Source organism: Stegostoma tigrinum, unplaced genomic scaffold (assembly GCF_030684315.1).
Source record: "Stegostoma tigrinum isolate sSteTig4 unplaced genomic scaffold, sSteTig4.hap1 scaffold_207, whole genome shotgun sequence".
Lineage (NCBI taxonomy): Eukaryota > Metazoa > Chordata > Chondrichthyes > Orectolobiformes > Stegostomatidae > Stegostoma > Stegostoma tigrinum.
This window is the reverse complement of record NW_026728145.1, coordinates 260795-282323: the sequence shown is the minus strand read 5'-3', so window position 1 is coordinate 282323 and position 21529 is coordinate 260795.

Genomic DNA, 21529 nt, shown 5'->3' with positions numbered 1-21529 from the left:
CAGTTACTGCATCATATTTCCATCAAACAATGCATCTCATTTCACTCAGTCACTGCAGCTCACGTCACTCTGTCACTGCATCCAATTTCCATCAGTCCGTGCATCTCATTTCACTCATTCACTGCATCGCATTTCACTCAGTCACTGCATCGCATTTCACTCAGTCACTGCATCCATTTCCATCAGTCACTGCATCCCATTACCCTCAGTCACTGCATCCCATTACCCTCAGTCGCAGCATCCCATTTCCCACAGACACTGCATTTCCTTTCCCTTAGTCATTGCATCTCATTTCCACCAGTCACTGCATCCCATTTCACGCCCCTATGCATCCCATTTCACTCAGCCACTGCATCCCATTTCACTCAGCCACTGCATCCCATTTCACTCAGCCACTGCATCGCATTTCACTCAGTCACTGCAGCTCATGTCACTCAGTCACTGCAGCTCATGTCACTCTGTCACTGCATCCAATTTCCATCAGTCAGTGCATCTCATTTCACTCAGTGACAGCATCACAGTTCACTGAGTCACTGCATCACAGTTCACCCACTGACTGAATCACAGTTCACTCAGTGAGCGCATCACATTTCACTCAGTGACGGAATCACATTTCACTCAGTGACTGAATTACATTTCACTCAGTCACTGCGTCCCATTTCCCTCAGTCACTGCATCCCATTTCCCTCAGTCACTGCATCCCATTCCACTCAGTCACTGCATCTCCTTCAACACAGTCAGTGCATCCCATTTCCATCAGTCACTTTTTCCCTTATCTCACAGACGCTGCATTCAATTTCCCACATTCACTGCATCCCATTGCACATAGTCACAGCATCTCCTTGCCCTCAGTCTCAGCATCTCATTTCACTCAGTGATTGCATCCTTCTTCCCACAAATACTGCATCCCATTTCCCTCAGTCACTGCATCCCATTTCACTCGGTCAGTGCATCCCATTTCAATCAGTCACTGCATCACATTTCACTCAGTCACAGCATCACATTTCACTCAGTCACTGCATCCCATCTACTCAATCACTGCATCTCCTTCACCACAGTCACTGCATCACATTTCCATCAGTCACTGTTTCCCGTATCTCACAGACGATGAATTCAATTACCCTCAGTCACTGCATCCCATTTCCCTCAGTCACTGCATCCCATTTCCCTCTGTCACTGCATCACATTTCCATCAGACACTGCAGCGCATGTCACTCTGTCACTGCATCCAATTTCCATCGGTCACTGCATCCCATTGCACTCAGTGATGCATCCAATTTCAAGCAGTCACTGCATCACATTTCACTCAGTCACTGCATCCCATTTCACGCAGCCACTGCATCACATTTCACTCAGTCACTGCATCACATTTCACTCAGTCACTGCATCACATTTCACTCAGTCACTGCATCCCATTTACTCAATCACTGCATCTCATTCACCTCAGTCACTGCATCACATTTCCATCAGTCACTGTTTCCCGTATCTCACAGACGATGCATTCAATTTCCCACACTCACTGCATCCCATTTCCCTCAGTCTTTGCATCCAATTTCCATCAGTCACTGCATCCCATTTCACCTCGTCCCTGCATCCCATTGCACTCAGTGATGCATCCCATTGCACTCAGTGACTGCATCGCATTTCACTCAGTCACTGCAACCCATTTCACGCAATCACTGCATCCCATTTCCCTCAGTCACTGCATCCCAATTCCCTCAGGTCACTGCATCCCATGTCCGTGTGTCACTGCATCCCATGTCCCTAAGTCACTGCATCCCATGTCCCTCAGTCACTGCATCCCATTTCACCCAGTCAGTGCGTCCCTTTTCGGTCAGGCACTGTATCCCATTTCCCTCAGTCACTGCACCCCAAGCCCGCTCGGGCACTGATTCCCTATTAACTCAGAAACTCCTTCCCAGTCCCTCTGTCACTGCAGCTCATGTCACTCTGTCACTGCATCCCATTTCCCTCAGTCACGGCATCCAATGTCCCTCAGTCACTGCATCCCACGTCCCTCCGTCACTGCATCCCATGTCTCTCAGTCACTGCATCCCATGTCCCTCAGTCACTGCATCCCATTTCACTCAGTCACTGCATCCCATTTAACTCAGTCACTGCATCTCATTTCACTCAGTCACTGCATCTCATTTCACTCAGCCACTGCATCCCATTTCACTCAGTGACTGCATCACAGTACACTCAGTTACTGAATCACAGTACACTCAGTGAGTGCAACATATTTCACTCAGTGACGGAATCACATTTCACTCAGTCACTGCGTCCCATTTCACGCAGTCATTGGATCCCATTTCACGCAGTAACTGAATCGCATTTCACGCAGTCATTCCATCCCATTTCACGCAGTCACTGCATCCCATTTCACACAGTCACTGCATCCCATTTCACACAGTCACTGCATCCCATTTCACGCAGTCACTGCATCCCATTTCACGCAGTCACTGCATCCCATTTCACTCAGCCACTGCATCCCATTTCACTCAGTCACTGCATCACATTTCACGCAGTCACTGCATCCCAATTGACTCCATCACTGCAGCTCCTTCAACACAGTCCCAGCATCCCATTTCCATCAGTCACTGGTTCCCATATCTCACAGACACTGCATTCAATTTCCAACACTCACTGTATACCATTTCCCAAAGACTCAGCGTCTCCTTTCCCACAGTCTCTGCATCTCATTTCACTCAGTGATTGCATCCTACTTCCCAAAAATACTGCATCCCATTTCGCTCAGTCACTGCATCTCATTTCACTCGGTCACAGCATCCCATTTCCCTCAGTCACTGCATCCCATTTCCCACATTCACTGCATCTCCTTTCCCTCAGTCAATGCGTCACATTCCAGTGAGTCACTGCATCCCATTCCAAAGTGTCACAGCATCCCATTTCACTCAGTGACTGCAACCCATTTCACTCAGTCACTGCATCACAGTACACTCAGTCACTGCATCCCAGTTCACTCAGTCACTGCGTCCCATTTCACTCAGTCACGCGTCCCATTTCCATCAATCACTGCATCCCATTTCCCAGTCACTGCATCCCATTGTCCTCAGTCACTGCATCCTATTACCCTCAGTCACTGCATCCCACTTCACTCAGTCACTGCATCCCACTTCACTCAGTCACTGCATCCCACTTCACTCAGTCACTGCATCCCATTTCACTCAGTCACTGCATCCCATGAACCTCAGTCGCAGGATCCCATTTCACACAGACACTGCATCCCATTTCCGTCAGTCACTGCATCCCATTGCCCTCAGTCACTTCATACCATTTCCCTCAGTCACTTCATACCATTTCACTCAGTCAATGTATCTCTTTTCACTCAGTCACTGCATCCCATTTCCATCAGTCACTGCATCCCATTTCACTCAGTCACTGCACCCCAAGCCCCCTCGGGCACTGCATCCCTATTAACTCAGTCACTCCTTCCCAGTACCTCAGTCACTGCATCCCATGTCCCACAGTAACTGCATCACATTTCTATCTGGCACTGCAGCGCATGTCACTCTGTCAGTGCATCCAATTTCCATCAGTCACTGCATCTCATTTCACTCATTAACTGCATCCCATTTCACTCAGACACTGCATCCCATTTCACTCAGACAGTGCATTCCATCTCACTCAGTCACTTCATCCCATTTCCGTAAGTCACAAGATCCGATGTCCCTCAGTCACTGCATCCCATTTCACTCAGTCAGTGTGTCGCTTTTCGGTCAGGCACTGTATCCCACTCCCTCAGTCACTGCAACCCAAGCCCGCTCGGGCACTGATTCCCTATTAACTCAGTCACTCCTTCCCAGTCCCTCTGTCACTGCATCCCATATCCCTCGGTCACTGCATCGCATGTCCCTCAGTCACTGCATCCCATGTCCCACAGTCACTGCATCCCATGTCCCTCAGTCACTGCATCTCATTTCACTCAGTCACTGCATCCCATTCCACTCAGCCACTGCATCACAGTGACTGAATCACAGTTCACTCAGTGACTGAATCACAGTTCACTCAGTCACTGCATCCCATTGTCCTCAGTCACTGCATCCCATTTCCATCAGTCACTGCATCCCATTACCATCAGTCACTACATCCCATTACCCTCAGTCACTGCATCCCAGTACGCTCAGTCACAGCACCCCATTTCCCTCAGACACTGCATCCCATTACCTTCAGTCGCAGGATCCCATTTCCAACAGACACTGCATTCCATTTCCGTCAGTCACTGCATCCCATTTCCATCAGTCACTGCATACCATTTCCATCAGTCACTGCATCCCAGTTCACTCAGTCTCGGCATCTCATTTCCCTCAGTCACTGCATCCCATTTCCCTCAGTCACTGCAACCCATTTCCCTCAGTCACTGCATCCCATTCCCCACAGTCACTGAATCCCATTACCCTCAGTCACTGCATCCCATTACCTTCAGTCGCAGGATCCCATTTCCAACAGACACTGCATTCCATTTCCGTCAGTCACTGCATCCCATTTCCCTCAGTCACTGCATACCATTTCCATCAGTCACTGCATCCCAGTTCACTCAGTCTCGGCATCTCATTTCCCTCAGTCACTGCATCCCATTTCCCTCAGTCACTGCAACCCATTTCCCTCAGTCACTGCATCCCATTTCCCTCAGTCACTGCATCCCATTTCCCTCAGTCACTGCATCCCATTCCACTCAGTCACTGCATCTCCTTCAACACAGTCAGTGCATCCCATTTCCATCAGTCACTTTTTCCCTTATCTCACAGACGCTGCATTCAATTTCCCACATTCACTGCATCCCATTGCACATAGTCACAGCATCTCCTTGCCCTCAGTCTCAGCATCTCATTTCACTCAGTGATTGCATCCTTCTTCCCACAAATACTGCATCCCATTTCCCTCAGTCACTGCATCCCATTTCACTCGGTCAGTGCATCCCATTTCAATCAGTCACTGCATCACATTTCACTCAGTCACAGCATCACATTTCACTCAGTCACTGCATCCCATCTACTCAATCACTGCATCTCCTTCACCACAGTCACTGCATCACATTTCCATCAGTCACTGTTTCCCGTATCTCACAGACGATGAATTCAATTTCCCTCAGTCACTGCATCCCATTTCCCTCAGTCACTGCATCCCATTTCCCTCTGTCACTGCATCCAATTTCCATCGGTCACTGCATCCAATTTCCATCGGTCACTGCATCCCATTGCACTCAGTGATGCATCCAATTTCAAGCAGTCACTGCATCACATTTCACTCAGTCACTGCATCCCATTTCACGCAGCCACTGCATCACATTTCACTCAGTCACTGCATCACATTTCACTCAGTCACTGCATCACATTTCACTCAGTCACTGCATCCCATTTACTCAATCACTGCATCTCATTCACCTCAGTCACTGCATCACATTTCCATCAGTCACTGTTTCCCGTATCTCACAGACGATGCATTCAATTTCCCACACTCACTGCATCCCATTTCCCTCAGTCTTTGCATCCAATTTCCATCAGTCACTGCATCCCATTTCACCTCGTCCCTGCATCCCATTGCACTCAGTGATGCATCCCATTGCACTCAGTGACTGCATCGCATTTCACTCAGTCACTGCAACCCATTTCACGCAATCACTGCATCCCATTTCCCTCAGTCACTGCATCCCAATTCCCTCAGGTCACTGCATCCCATGTCCGTGTGTCACTGCATCCCATGTCCCTAAGTCACTGCATCCCATGTCCCTCAGTCACTGCATCCCATTTCACCCAGTCAGTGCGTCCCTTTTCGGTCAGGCACTGTATCCCATTTCCCTCAGTCACTGCACCCCAAGCCCGCTCGGGCACTGATTCCCTATTAACTCAGAAACTCCTTCCCAGTCCCTCTGTCACTGCAGCTCATGTCACTCTGTCACTGCATCCCATTTCCCTCAGTCACGGCATCCAATGTCCCTCAGTCACTGCATCCCACGTCCCTCCGTCACTGCATCCCATGTCTCTCAGTCACTGCATCCCATGTCCCTCAGTCACTGCATCCCATTTCACTCAGTCACTGCATCCCATTTAACTCAGTCACTGCATCTCATTTCACTCAGTCACTGCATCTCATTTCACTCAGCCACTGCATCCCATTTCACTCAGTGACTGCATCACAGTACACTCAGTTACTGAATCACAGTACACTCAGTGAGTGCAACATATTTCACTCAGTGACGGAATCACATTTCACTCAGTCACTGCGTCCCATTTCACGCAGTCATTGGATCCCATTTCACGCAGTAACTGAATCGCATTTCACGCAGTCATTCCATCCCATTTCACGCAGTCACTGCATCCCATTTCACACAGTCACTGCATCCCATTTCACGCAGTCACTGCATCCCATTTCACGCAGTCACTGCATCCCATTTCACTCAGCCACTGCATCCCATTTCACTCAGTCACTGCATCACATTTCACGCAGTCACTGCATCCCAATTGACTCCATCACTGCAGCTCCTTCAACACAGTCCCAGCATCCCATTTCCATCAGTCACTGGTTCCCATATCTCACAGACACTGCATTCAATTTCCAACACTCACTGTATACCATTTCCCAAAGACTCAGCGTCTCCTTTCCCACAGTCTCTGCATCTCATTTCACTCAGTGATTGCATCCTACTTCCCAAAAATACTGCATCCCATTTCGCTCAGTCACTGCATCTCATTTCACTCGGTCACAGCATCCCATTTCCCTCAGTCACTGCATCCCATTTCCCACATTCACTGCATCTCCTTTCCCTCAGTCAATGCGTCACATTCCAGTGAGTCACTGCATCCCATTCCAAAGTGTCACAGCATCCCATTTCACTCAGTGACTGCAACCCATTTCACTCAGTCACTGCATCCCAGTTCACTCAGTCACTGCATCCCAGTTCACTCAGTCACTGCGTCCCATTTCACTCAGTCACGCGTCCCATTTCCATCAATCACTGCATCCCATTTCCCAGTCACTGCATCCCATTGTCCTCAGTCACTGCATCCTATTACCCTCAGTCACTGCATCCCACTTCACTCAGTCACTGCATCCCACTTCACTCAGTCACTGCATCCCACTTCACTCAGTCACTGCATCCCATTTCACTCAGTCACTGCATCCCATGAACCTCAGTCGCAGGATCCCATTTCACACAGACACTGCATCCCATTTCCGTCAGTCACTGCATCCCATTGCCCTCAGTCACTTCATACCATTTCCCTCAGTCACTTCATACCATTTCACTCAGTCAATGTATCTCTTTTCACTCAGTCACTGCATCCCATTTCCATCAGTCACTGCATCCCATTTCACTCAGTCACTGCACCCCAAGCCCCCTCGGGCACTGCATCCCTATTAACTCAGTCACTCCTTCCCAGGACCTCAGTCACTGCATCCCATGTCCCACAGTAACTGCATCACATTTCTATCTGGCACTGCAACGCATGTCACTCTGTCAGTGCATCCAATTTCCATCAGTCACTGCATCTCATTTCACTCATTAACTGCATCCCATTTCACTCAGACACTGCATCCCATTTCACTCAGACAGTGCATTCCATCTCACTCAGTCACTTCATCCCATTTCCGTAAGTCACAAGATCCGATGTCCCTCAGTCACTGCATCCCATTTCACTCAGTCAGTGTGTCGCTTTTCGGTCAGGCACTGTATCCCACTCCCTCAGTCACTGCAACCCAAGCCCGCTCGGGCACTGATTCCCTATTAACTCAGTCACTCCTTCCCAGTCCCTCTGTCACTGCATCCCATATCCCTCGGTCACTGCATCGCATGTCCCTCAGTCACTGCATCCCATGTCCCACAGTCACTGCATCCCATGTCCCTCAGTCACTGCATCTCATTTCACTCAGTCACTGCATCCCATTCCACTCAGTCACTGCATCACAGTGACTGAATCACAGTTCACTCAGTGACTGAATCACAGTTCACTCAGTCACTGCATCCCATTGTCCTCAGTCACTGCATCCCATTTCCATCAGTCACTGCATCCCATTACCATCAGTCACTACATCCCATTACCCTCAGTCACTGCATCCCAGTACGCTCAGTCACAGCACCCCATTTCCCTCAGACACTGCATCCCATTACCTTCAGTCGCAGGATCCCATTTCCAACAGACACTGCATTCCATTTCCGTCAGTCACTGCATCCCATTTCCATCAGTCACTGCATACCATTTCCATCAGTCACTGCATCCCAGTTCACTCAGTCTCGGCATCTCATTTCCCTCAGTCACTGCATCCCATTTCCCTCAGTCACTGCAACCCATTTCCCTCAGTCACTGCATCCCATTCCCCACAGTCACTGAATCCCATTACCCTCAGTCACTGCATCCCATTACCTTCAGTCGCAGGATCCCATTTCCAACAGACACTGCATTCCATTTCCGTCAGTCACTGCATCCCATTTCCCTCAGTCACTGCATACCATTTCCATCAGTCACTGCATCCCAGTTCACTCAGTCTCGGCATCTCATTTCCCTCAGTCACTGCATCCCATTTCCCTCAGTCACTGCAACCCATTTCCCTCAGTCACTGCATCCCATTTCCCTCAGTCACTGCATCCCATTTCCCTCAGTCACTGCATCCCATTCCACTCAGTCACTGCATCTCCTTCAACACAGTCAGTGCATCCCATTTCCATCAGTCACTTTTTCCCTTATCTCACAGACGCTGCATTCAATTTCCCACATTCACTGCATCCCATTGCACATAGTCACAGCATCTCCTTGCCCTCAGTCTCAGCATCTCATTTCACTCAGTGATTGCATCCTTCTTCCCACAAATACTGCATCCCATTTCCCTCAGTCACTGCATCCCATTTCACTCGGTCAGTGCATCCCATTTCAATCAGTCACTGCATCACATTTCACTCAGTCACAGCATCACATTTCACTCAGTCACTGCATCCCATCTACTCAATCACTGCATCTCCTTCACCACAGTCACTGCATCACATTTCCATCAGTCACTGTTTCCCGTATCTCACAGACGATGAATTCAATTACCCTCAGTCACTGCATCCCATTTCCCTCAGTCACTGCATCCCATTTCCCTCTGTCACTGCATCACATTTCCATCAGACACTGCAGCTCATGTCACTCTGTCACTGCATCCAATTTCCATCGGTCACTGCATCCCATTGCACTCAGTGATGCATCCAATTTCAAGCAGTCACTGCATCACATTTCACTCAGTCACTGCATCCCATTTCACGCAGCCACTGCATCACATTTCACTCAGTCACTGCATCACATTTCACTCAGTCACTGCATCCCATTTACTCAATCACTGCATCTCATTCACCTCAGTCACTGCATCACATTTCCATCAGTCACTGTTTCCCGTATCTCACAGACGATGCATTCAATTTCCCACACTCACTGCATCCCATTTCCCTCAGTCTTTGCATCCAATTTCCATCAGTCACTGCATCCCATTTCACCTAGTCCCTGCATCCCATTGCACTCAGTGATGCATCCCATTGCACTCAGTGACTGCATCGCATTTCACTCAGTCACTGCAACCCATTTCACGCAATCACTGCATCCCATTTCCCTCAGTCACTGCATCCCAATTCCCTCAGGTCACTGCATCCCATGTCCGTGTGTCACTGCATCCCATGTCCCTAAGTCACTGCATCCCATGTCCCTCAGTCACTGCATCCCATTTCACCCAGTCAGTGCGTCCCTTTTCGGTCAGGCACTGTATCCCATTTCCCTCAGTCACTGCACCCCAAGCCCGCTCGGGCACTGATTCCCTATTAACTCAGAAACTCCTTCCCAGTCCCTCTGTCACTGCAGCTCATGTCACTCTGTCACTGCATCCCATTTCCCTCAGTCACGGCATCCAATGTCCCTCAGTCACTGCATCCCACGTCCCTCCGTCACTGCATCCCATGTCTCTCAGTCACTGCATCCCATGTCCCTCAGTCACTGCATCCCATTTCACTCAGTCACTGCATCCCATTTAACTCAGTCACTGCATCTCATTTCACTCAGTCACTGCATCTCATTTCACTCAGCCACTGCATCCCATTTCACTCAGTGACTGCATCACAGTACACTCAGTTACTGAATCACAGTACACTCAGTGAGTGCAACATATTTCACTCAGTGACGGAATCACATTTCACTCAGTCACTGCGTCCCATTTCACGCAGTCATTGGATCCCATTTCACGCAGTAACTGAATCGCATTTCACGCAGTCATTCCATCCCATTTCACGCAGTCACTGCATCCCATTTCACACAGTCACTGCATCCCATTTCACGCAGTCACTGCATCCCATTTCACGCAGTCACTGCATCCCATTTCACTCAGCCACTGCATCCCATTTCACTCAGTCACTGCATCACATTTCACGCAGTCACTGCATCCCAATTGACTCCATCACTGCAGCTCCTTCAACACAGTCCCAGCATCCCATTTCCATCAGTCACTGGTTCCCATATCTCACAGACACTGCATTCAATTTCCAACACTCACTGTATACCATTTCCCAAAGACTCAGCGTCTCCTTTCCCACAGTCTCTGCATCTCATTTCACTCAGTGATTGCATCCTACTTCCCAAAAATACTGCATCCCATTTCGCTCAGTCACTGCATCTCATTTCACTCGGTCACAGCATCCCATTTCCCTCAGTCACTGCATCCCATTTCCCACATTCACTGCATCTCCTTTCCCTCAGTCAATGCGTCACATTCCAGTGAGTCACTGCATCCCATTCCAAAGTGTCACAGCATCCCATTTCACTCAGTGACTGCAACCCATTTCACTCAGTCACTGCATCCCAGTTCACTCAGTCACTGCATCCCAGTTCACTCAGTCACTGCGTCCCATTTCACTCAGTCACGCGTCCCATTTCCATCAATCACTGCATCCCATTTCCCAGTCACTGCATCCCATTGTCCTCAGTCACTGCATCCTATTACCCTCAGTCACTGCATCCCACTTCACTCAGTCACTGCATCCCACTTCACTCAGTCACTGCATCCCACTTCACTCAGTCACTGCATCCCATTTCACTCAGTCACTGCATCCCATGAACCTCAGTCGCAGGATCCCATTTCACACAGACACTGCATCCCATTTCCGTCAGTCACTGCATCCCATTGCCCTCAGTCACTTCATACCATTTCCCTCAGTCACTTCATACCATTTCACTCAGTCAATGTATCTCTTTTCACTCAGTCACTGCATCCCATTTCCATCAGTCACTGCATCCCATTTCACTCAGTCACTGCACCCCAAGCCCCCTCGGGCACTGCATCCCTATTAACTCAGTCACTCCTTCCCAGTACCTCAGTCACTGCATCCCATGTCCCACAGTAACTGCATCACATTTCTATCTGGCACTGCAGCGCATGTCACTCTGTCAGTGCATCCAATTTCCATCAGTCACTGCATCTCATTTCACTCATTAACTGCATCCCATTTCACTCAGACACTGCATCCCATTTCACTCAGACAGTGCATTCCATCTCACTCAGTCACTTCATCCCATTTCCGTAAGTCACAAGATCCGATGTCCCTCAGTCACTGCATCCCATTTCACTCAGTCAGTGTGTCGCTTTTCGATCAGGCACTGTATCCCACTCCCTCAGTCACTGCAACCCAAGCCCGCTCGGGCACTGATTCCCTATTAACTCAGTCACTCCTTCCCAGTCCCTCTGTCACTGCATCCCATATCCCTCGGTCACTGCATCCCATTTCCGTCAGTCACTGCATCCCATTGCCCTCAGTCACTTCATACCATTTCCCTCAGTCACTTCATACCATTTCACTCAGTCAATGTATCTCTTTTCACTCAGTCACTGCATCCCATTTCCATCAGTCACTGCATCCCATTTCACTCAGTCACTGCACCCCAAGCCCCCTCGGGCACTGCATCCCTATTAACTCAGTCACTCCTTCCCAGGACCTCAGTCACTGCATCCCATGTCCCACAGTAACTGCATCACATTTCTATCTGGCACTGCAACGCATGTCACTCTGTCAGTGCATCCAATTTCCATCAGTCACTGCATCTCATTTCACTCATTAACTGCATCCCATTTCACTCAGACACTGCATCCCATTTCACTCAGACAGTGCATTCCATCTCACTCAGTCACTTCATCCCATTTCCGTAAGTCACAAGATCCGATGTCCCTCAGTCACTGCATCCCATTTCACTCAGTCAGTGTGTCGCTTTTCGGTCAGGCACTGTATCCCACTCCCTCAGTCACTGCAACCCAAGCCCGCTCGGGCACTGATTCCCTATTAACTCAGTCACTCCTTCCCAGTCCCTCTGTCACTGCATCCCATATCCCTCGGTCACTGCATCGCATGTCCCTCAGTCACTGCATCCCATGTCCCACAGTCACTGCATCCCATGTCCCTCAGTCACTGCATCTCATTTCACTCAGTCACTGCATCCCATTCCACTCAGCCACTGCATCACAGTGACTGAATCACAGTTCACTCAGTGACTGAATCACAGTTCACTCAGTCACTGCATCCCATTGTCCTCAGTCACTGCATCCCATTTCCATCAGTCACTGCATCCCATTACCATCAGTCACTACATCCCATTACCCTCAGTCACTGCATCCCAGTACGCTCAGTCACAGCACCCCATTTCCCTCAGACACTGCATCCCATTACCTTCAGTCGCAGGATCCCATTTCCAACAGACACTGCATTCCATTTCCGTCAGTCACTGCATCCCATTTCCATCAGTCACTGCATACCATTTCCATCAGTCACTGCATCCCAGTTCACTCAGTCTCGGCATCTCATTTCCCTCAGTCACTGCATCCCATTTCCCTCAGTCACTGCAACCCATTTCCCTCAGTCACTGCATCCCATTCCCCACAGTCACTGAATCCCATTACCCTCAGTCACTGCATCCCATTACCTTCAGTCGCAGGATCCCATTTCCAACAGACACTGCATTCCATTTCCGTCAGTCACTGCATCCCATTTCCCTCAGTCACTGCATACCATTTCCATCAGTCACTGCATCCCAGTTCACTCAGTCTCGGCATCTCATTTCCCTCAGTCACTGCATCCCATTTCCCTCAGTCACTGCAACCCATTTCCCTCAGTCACTGCATCCCATTTCCCTCAGTCACTGCATCTCCTTTCCACAGTCACGGCAATCCCATTTCACTCAGTCACTGCATCCCATTTCACAGAGTCACTGCATCTCCTTTCCATCAGTCACTGCGTCCCATTTCACTTAGTCACTGCGTCCCATTTCCATCAATCACTGCATCCCATTTCCCAGTCACTGCCTCCCATTACCATCAGTCACTACATCCCATTACCCTCAGTCACTGCATCACAGTACGCTCAGTCACAGCATCCCATTTCCCTCAGACACTGCATCCCATTCCCATCAGTCACTGCATCCCATTTCCATCAGTCACTGCATCCCATTTCACTCAGTCACTGCAACCCATTTGACACAGTCACTGCAGCCCACTTCACGCAGTCACTGCATCCCATTTAAGAGTCACTGCATCCCAAAACCGTCAGTCACAGCATCCCATTTCTCTCAGTCACAGCATGCCATTTCCCACAGTCACTGCATCTCCTTTCCCTCAGTCACTGCATCCCATTAACCTCAGTCACAGCATCCCATTAACCTCAGTCACAGCATCCCATTTCACTCAGTCACTGCATTCCATCTCCCACAGTCACTGCATCCCATTCGCCACAGTCACCGCATCCCATTTTCCAAATACACGGAATCACCTTTCCCTCAGTCACTGCCTCCCATTACCCTCAGTCACAGCATCCCATTTCACTCAGTCACACCATCCCATCTCCATGAGTCACTGCATCCCAGTTCACACATTCACTGCAGCCCATTTCACTCAGTCACTGCATCCCATTTCACTCAGACACTGCAACCCATTTCCCACAGTCACTGGATCCCATTTCCCTCAGTCACTGCATCCCATTAGACATAGTCATAGCATCCCATTTCACTCAGTCACTGCATCTAATTACCCTCAGTCACTGCATCCCATTACCCTCAGTCACTGCATCCCAGTTCACACAGTCACTGCATCCAATTTCACTGAGTCACTGCATCCCGTTTCACTGAGTCACTGAATCGCATTTGTTGTTCTCACTTTAATGCAATGGTCATGAATCTCCTCCAATGGCTGGTCATGTATTTCCAATGCAAAATTTTACCAAGTTTTGATTTTCAATTTTGATTACATGTGTTTCCTCTATTCTATAAGATGCTGCAATAAACTCAAATTTGACGAATCATAATTCAACCACCATTACCTACAGAGTTAATTTCATCAAACAGATCCAATTAGAATTGTCATATTCCCAAATCCTGATTCAAGTTTTTCTAATTATGGGCCACGTGGTTAAGAAAAAAGACACTTAGAATCAGAGAGATGTACAGTCGGGAAACAGATCCTTTGGCCCAATTTGTCTATGTTGACCAGATATCCTAAATTAATTTAGGCCCATTTGCCAGCATTTGGCCCATATTCCTCTCAACCCATCCTATTCATATACCCATCCACATGCCTTTTAAACGTACAAGCCTCCACCACTTCCTCTGGCAGCTCACTCCATACATGCACCACTATGAAAAAAATCCGGTCCATTTTAAATCTTCCCTCTCTCATTTTTAACCTATTCCCTCCAGTTTTGGATTCCAGCAACCCGGGGAAAAGATCTTGGCTGTTCGCTCTATCCACGTCCCTCGTAATTGTATAAACTTCTCTATGGTCAGCCCTGAACTCCAAAGTTCCAAGAAATAGCTGCCTGTTCAAGCCCACGGTATACCTCCAACCTCCGATGCTCGTAACATCCTTGTAGATCTTCTCTGAACCCTTTCAAGTTTACAACATACAACAACACAGCGCAGAACAGGCCCTTCGGCCCTCAATGTTGCACCGACATCCTTCCTCTTGCAAGGAGACCAAAATCGATTGCAGTATTCCAAAAGCAGCCGAACCAACATCCTATATGGCTGCTAAGTGATCTCCCAACTCCTATACTCGATGCACTGACCGATAAAGGCGAGCACACCAAATGTCTCCTTCATATCCTTTCTACCGGTGGCTGTACTTTGATGCAACTACGAAACTGCACTCCAGTGTCTCTTTATTAAGCAACACTCCCCACAACCTTGAGTGTAAACGTGCTGCCCTGATTTGCCTTTCCAAAATGTAGCACCTCACATTTAGCTAACCTCAACACCATCTGCCATTCCTCAGTTTATTGGCCCTTGTCAATGTCCCATTGTATTCTGAGGTGACCTTCTTGGCTGGCTACTACACCTTCAATCATTGGGAAACTTTCTAACCACACCTTCTATTTTCATGTCCAAATCATTGCATCACTTCAACTCCCCCTCCCACTCCCTGAATGACATGTCCATCCTGGGCCTCTTCCAGTGTCACAACCAAACCACCCAGAAACTGGAGGAGCAGCACCTCATATTCTGCCTCGGGAGCTTCCAACTCAATAGCCTCAATGTGGACTTGGCCACCCTCAAAATCTCCCCACCCGCCAGCCTCATCCCAAGACTAGTTCCTCCCCTCATCCCCGCCTCCATGACCTGTCCGCCTTCTCTCCCACCTATCCACTCCTCCCACCTCACTGACCAACTCCCACCACTGCTTGGAATTATTCTTCTTTTCACACTTCATCAGCTCGATGTTATTTCTAAAATCTATTTTCCAATTGTTGGAAAAAGTGAGATAAAGAGAAGTAAAAGAAGTTACATTCTTACCACTCGGGAAATCTCTGAATATTCTTCTGTTGAAAGGCCGCCAAGGAACGATGCAATTCTTTTGTCACAAACGCTGTGAGGGAGACATCTTTTTCGGTTCCACTAACTCCACCCTAAGGAAGACAAACCCATCTAGTGACTTAAAGCATACTCTATTGTTGCCCAAGGTGGAGAGCTGGATGAACACAGCAGGTCAAGCAGCATCAGAGAAGCAAGAAAGCTGATGTTTCAGGACGAGACCCTACTTCAGAAAATTGGCGCTGGAGAATCTGAGATAACAACGTGTAGAGCCGAATGATACTGCTTGGCCTGCTGTGTTCATCCAGCTTTACACCTTCTTATCTCAGATTCTCCAGCATCTGCAGTTCCTACTGCCTCTATTGTTGCCCTTTCACTTTACTGAACTAATATGAGCCAGTAGTTTTGTTTAGGCTTGTGTAATCTTACGGTTATTGGCCTGTCCAAAATCATGAATTAATTTTGATCGACTGACGGGAGGAGAGATGAATCTTAGAGAAATTTTTGTTTTCTATCAATTTGCAGAGGGCATCGTGGGCGATTGAAGGACAGTGTTATTATCCTCCAGGTCTGTGGACTGCATCGTTACCAACTTGCCCATTTGCATATACATAAAATATTCATTATGTACCAATGAAACATAATAAACCAATACTGCGGACTAAAAACAACGCTCACATATCAACAGAAATTTAAATATTTATCATAGAGTTTGAAGGATTGAATTCAATGATACAAAGCAAAAACCAGTGAAGATGAGTGCAGTTGGTCAGCACTTTTGCCACTAAGTGGAGGTTGGCAGTTTGAGGCCACCCAAGAACAAGCAAGCTCTGTCTAACTCCAAGGGCAGCACGGTGGCTCAGTGGTTAGCACTGCTGACTCACAGCGCCAGGGACCCAGGTTCGATCCCACCGTTGGACGATTTTCTGTGCGGAGTTTGTACATTCTGCCCATGCCTGCATGGGTTCCTGCTGGGTGCTCTGGTTGCCTCCCACAGTCCAAAGATGTGCAGGCTCAGTGTATGGGCCATGCCAAACTTGCCCATTGTATTTAGGGATGTGTAGATTAGGTGTGTTAGTCATGGGAAATGTAGGATTACTGAGGAAAGGGTCGGGGGATGAGTCAGGGTGAGACGCTCTTTGGAGGGTGGCCGTGGACTTCTTGGGTCAAAAGGGGCTTGTTTCCACACCGTCGGGATTCTATGATATGGAAGTATCTTTTGAAGTGGACATTCGTGGGTATGCTATAACAGAGACCTTGAAATACTGCACAACAAATATTTGGAACTAGACTGTCAATTCAGACATAGCATCAAAAAAGGTCATGGAAGTTGTCACCGATATAAAGCAGGATTGATGAAAATCCAGCAGGAAATGGTGTCAAAAGGCACTGTATCTTTTATTCATCTCCAGTTATTTTGTCCAAGGCACTGGATGCTGGCAGGATTGAAACATTTAAGAAATGCTTCACAAATCACATATAAGGACCTGCACATCTTTGAACAATGGGAGGAAACTGCAGCACCTGGCAGAAGCGCCTCGCAGACGCGGGGAGGACGTGTCAATTCCACACAGATAGTTACCCAAGATTGGAATCTCAATTGGCTCCCCAGTGCATGAGCAGCTCTCACCACTGAGCAACTACCTTGCCCAGAAGGGCTTTTATAAGCGCATACATTATTTCCATTAAGACAGATCCAATCCTCTATGTCCAATCAAAATAACATATTGTAGATATCATGACAACAATCATAAATGATTTTGAACAAGTCAATCAAAAAACTTGAAATAGTTTCCAAGCCTAAATACTAGATATGTTGCAGTTAAGATGAAAAGTGCAACAACAAAAAGGCCATATTTTATGTGACCATCGGTAACACTTGAAAACTTGCAACAATTTGTCGCCAGTAGTGCTCTGCAGTCGCTTGATGGTGCACTCCTTCAGACACTGGAATGAAACTCCAAAGATCACAAATTCTCTTTCAATACCGTGTTGTAACAGTGACTGCATCAACCTGTGTTTATGCGCCTGACTGGAAACCCACACAACATGCATAAACAAAAAAATAATCTAAGGTGATAGGAGAAAAAAATGTATGTATGCAACGTCTTTGAAAAGCAATTATTTGTAGCGGCTGCAAGCCCATAAGGAATCTCGTTTCACAGATTATATTCATTTGCACTGCAGGTCATGCCAGTCAGAATCAGTTTTCGTTTCATGACAGATAACTAAAATGTCCATTACAATGAACTTGGGTTGATCAGAAGATTTTAAGTAAGGACTATGTCTTGTGTGAGCTGACGGCATTAGGGGATGGAGAACGTACATGCACTGCTGGCATCTTGACACCATTGAATGAGCAAGCGTGGACGCAAAGGTTGTAACAGGAAACAATTGTACAGGCAATATCTTTTGAGCTCCTTCCGAGCAGGCCTGTAATACTCGAAAGCTGTGCTAGACCCTCACTTACTCCACCTTACGTACGCTGCCTTTTCTTTTTGACAAGAAGCACCTCTGTACCCGTCATCCAAGGTTCCTTAATCTTACCCCTTCTTACCTGTCTCAGAGGAACAAATTTATACATCACTCGCAACAACTGCTCCTTGAACAGCCTCCACATGTCTGCTGCGCCCTTTCTGTGGAACAATTGCTCCCAATCTGTACTTCCCAACTCCTGTCTGATAGCATCATAGTTTCCTTGACCCCAGTGAAATATCTTCCCCTGGTAACTGCTCCTTTCCCTTTCCATGGCTATGGTAAATGGGAGGCTCTTGCGGTCACTGTCGCCAAAGTGTTCTCCCACCACGAGATCTGACACCTGTCCTGGCTCATCGCCGAGCACCAAATCCAAAATGGCCTCCCGCCTCGTCGGCCTGTCCACATACTGAGTCAGGAAACCCTCCTGAACACACCTGACAAAAACGGCTCCATCCAAACCATCTGCACTGAGGAGGTTTCAATCTATATTGGGAAAGTTGAAGTCACCCATAACAACAACCCTGCTACGTTTGCACTTTTCAACAATCTGCCGGCCAATGAGTTCTTCGATCTCCCAACTGCTATTTGGGGTCTGTAGAAAACCCCCAGTGAGGTGACTGCTGCCTTGCTGTTCCGAACTTCCACCCACACTGACTCAGTCGACAAACCTTCCTTGGCAACCTCAGCCCATACAACCGCAGTAGACGAGTCCTCAAAGGTTCTTTCAGCTGCCGTTATACTGTCCTTGACCAACAAAGCCACACCTCCCCCTCTTTTACCACCTTCCCAGACCTTAATGAAAGATCTAAACCCGAGAACCTGCAACATCCATTCCTGACCCTGCTCTATCCATGCCTCCGAAATGGCCACAACATCGAAGTCCCAGGTACCTATCCAAGCTGCAAGCTCACCTACATTATTCCGGATACTCCCGGCATTAAAGTCGTCACACTTCAATCCAGCTTGCTGTCTGCCAGCACACTTCTGTGACAGTGAGGTCCTGACCATGTCCTCCCTATGCTCATCCTCCTGTGTACGAGGACTACACCTCAGTTTCCCATCCCCCTTCTGAGCTCGTTTAAATCGAACCGAATGGCACTAGCCAATTTCCCACCCAGGATATTCGTGACATCACAGACCCTGGCACCTGGTAGGCAACACACCAATCGTGAGTCTCTTTCGTTCCCGGCAAATCTTCTATCAGTCCCTGTAACTATTCAGTCCCCAATGACTATCACTCTCTTCCTATCCCCGCTTCCGTTCTGTGCAAGAGGGACAGACTCTGTGCCAGAGACCTGCACCCTACTGCATACCCCTGCTCAGTCATCCCCCGGAACAGTATCCAAAATGGTATCGTTGTTTTTCAGGGGAGCTACTGCAGGGGATTTCAGGGGACCGACCACAGGGGAAGGTTAGTCAAGCTACACTGGGTAAACGTGCATTTTTGGCTGAAGAAACATGTGTTTCAATGTGAGCTAATGGAAGAAGCCATGGAGTCAAAGCTAAACATTTCGACAAGAAGACAACCATTCTTAAAAGCAGCATACAGCGTGAAAAAGAAATGAGCTGCTTTAATATCCACTTAAAATTTATGTGGAATATCAGATGGAATTTTCTTATTGACTCCATTGTGCAATCATGTCGAGCTAAAAATGTTAACTGCATTAATTAATACTAACCAGAAACGGACTTTGTAGTAAATGGTTTGACGATTTTCTGTATCTGGAACATCCCGTTTTCTTCTCGAACGAAGATCGTACCAACCTGTGGTACCAAACGGTGAGTCAAACGGATGGGACACATAATCTTTAAATTCCTCATCAAAACAGTCTAATCGTATGGTTCTGTGCAATAAAAGAGAAAGAATAAACATGTTTCCCACAATTTTGCTGATGTTTACGAACAGAATGTTCAAATTCAAAAAGTTTGGGCTGGCATGTCTGCTTCCTCCAGCCTGTTTAAACTGTTCCATTCAATGTGAAATTTGTGATAAGTTTTAGCACTCAGGTCTATGTGATCTGCGCCACCACCTTCTCTTAGTCATACATGTTTTCCAAATCTTCCTAATACATTCCTTGAAGTGTTCAATGAGATTTTGATTTTAAATCTTATCGTCATATTCTTTTGATTCTCAAGCATCAATGAATCTGATGTTGCCGCCATTCCACGCAGTGCACAGCACGTCAAACAGGAGTCTTACTCTTGCCATGAGCACTGAGGTAGTATGGGGTCACAACTGTCTCATAGTTCAGAATGAAATTCTACATATAGGGCTATGAAGAGTCATGCAGTTAATTTTATTTGACATGCTATTTCTTTTCTTCACAAATATGCTGGATTTAAAGTGATCTTCACCCTCATTTAAAATGAATTCAATATCCAACCATCTGTAAAACTAGCATATCCAAATTTTAATTTGAGTTCAGTGTTACACAAAGAAATGACTTTTTTAAAAATTATGTTCGAGTCAACATTAACATTTCATTCCCTGACAGCGGGTGAACTTACTTTTAAACTCCAATTTTCCTTCGGTATTAATGGAGAGATGAGCCTTTTTGCAAGCAGCGAAAGGCTGCACCAGTTTATGCTAAAACTTACGGAACTGTAAGTTTCACAAATATGTTCCTATTAAACACTAATTCCGATTGAAGCAGTATGAGCTAAATTCATTCAACTGGACAGCAAAAACGGTCAAGATTTTAAAAGCAAGCAACTATTTTGAAGTCACTCTTCGAACTAAATTCCATCTTGGTGTGTGAGAGTCCATAGGTTCATCACTCTCAACGAACCATTCAACTGTCATGCAATTACTGAAACACACAGACAAAAAACATCAATGTTAACAGTCACTAAGATTTTGAGAGTGATTTGGAATTCGTACTCAATACCCCCTGGGGAAAATCTGTTCCAATCTGGATAGTACTCACTTATTACCATCCCACCTACCTTCTCCAGCACCTCCTCCCACTCCACACTAATTGTTTCTGAGCTCCCTTCCACCCTCCATTTCTCAGGAAGGGTCCTGACCCAAAACCTCAACTTTCTTGAGCCTCTGATGCTGCCTGCCCTGCTGTGTTCCTCCAGCTCCACAATGTGTTATCTCAGACACCAACATTGGCAGTTCTTACTATCTGGATAACTCATTCTCACCTTGTCACAAGTGATTTATACTCATTATCTTTTCAGATGACGCATGGACATGTATATACATAAATATACATATTGCACTTTTATGC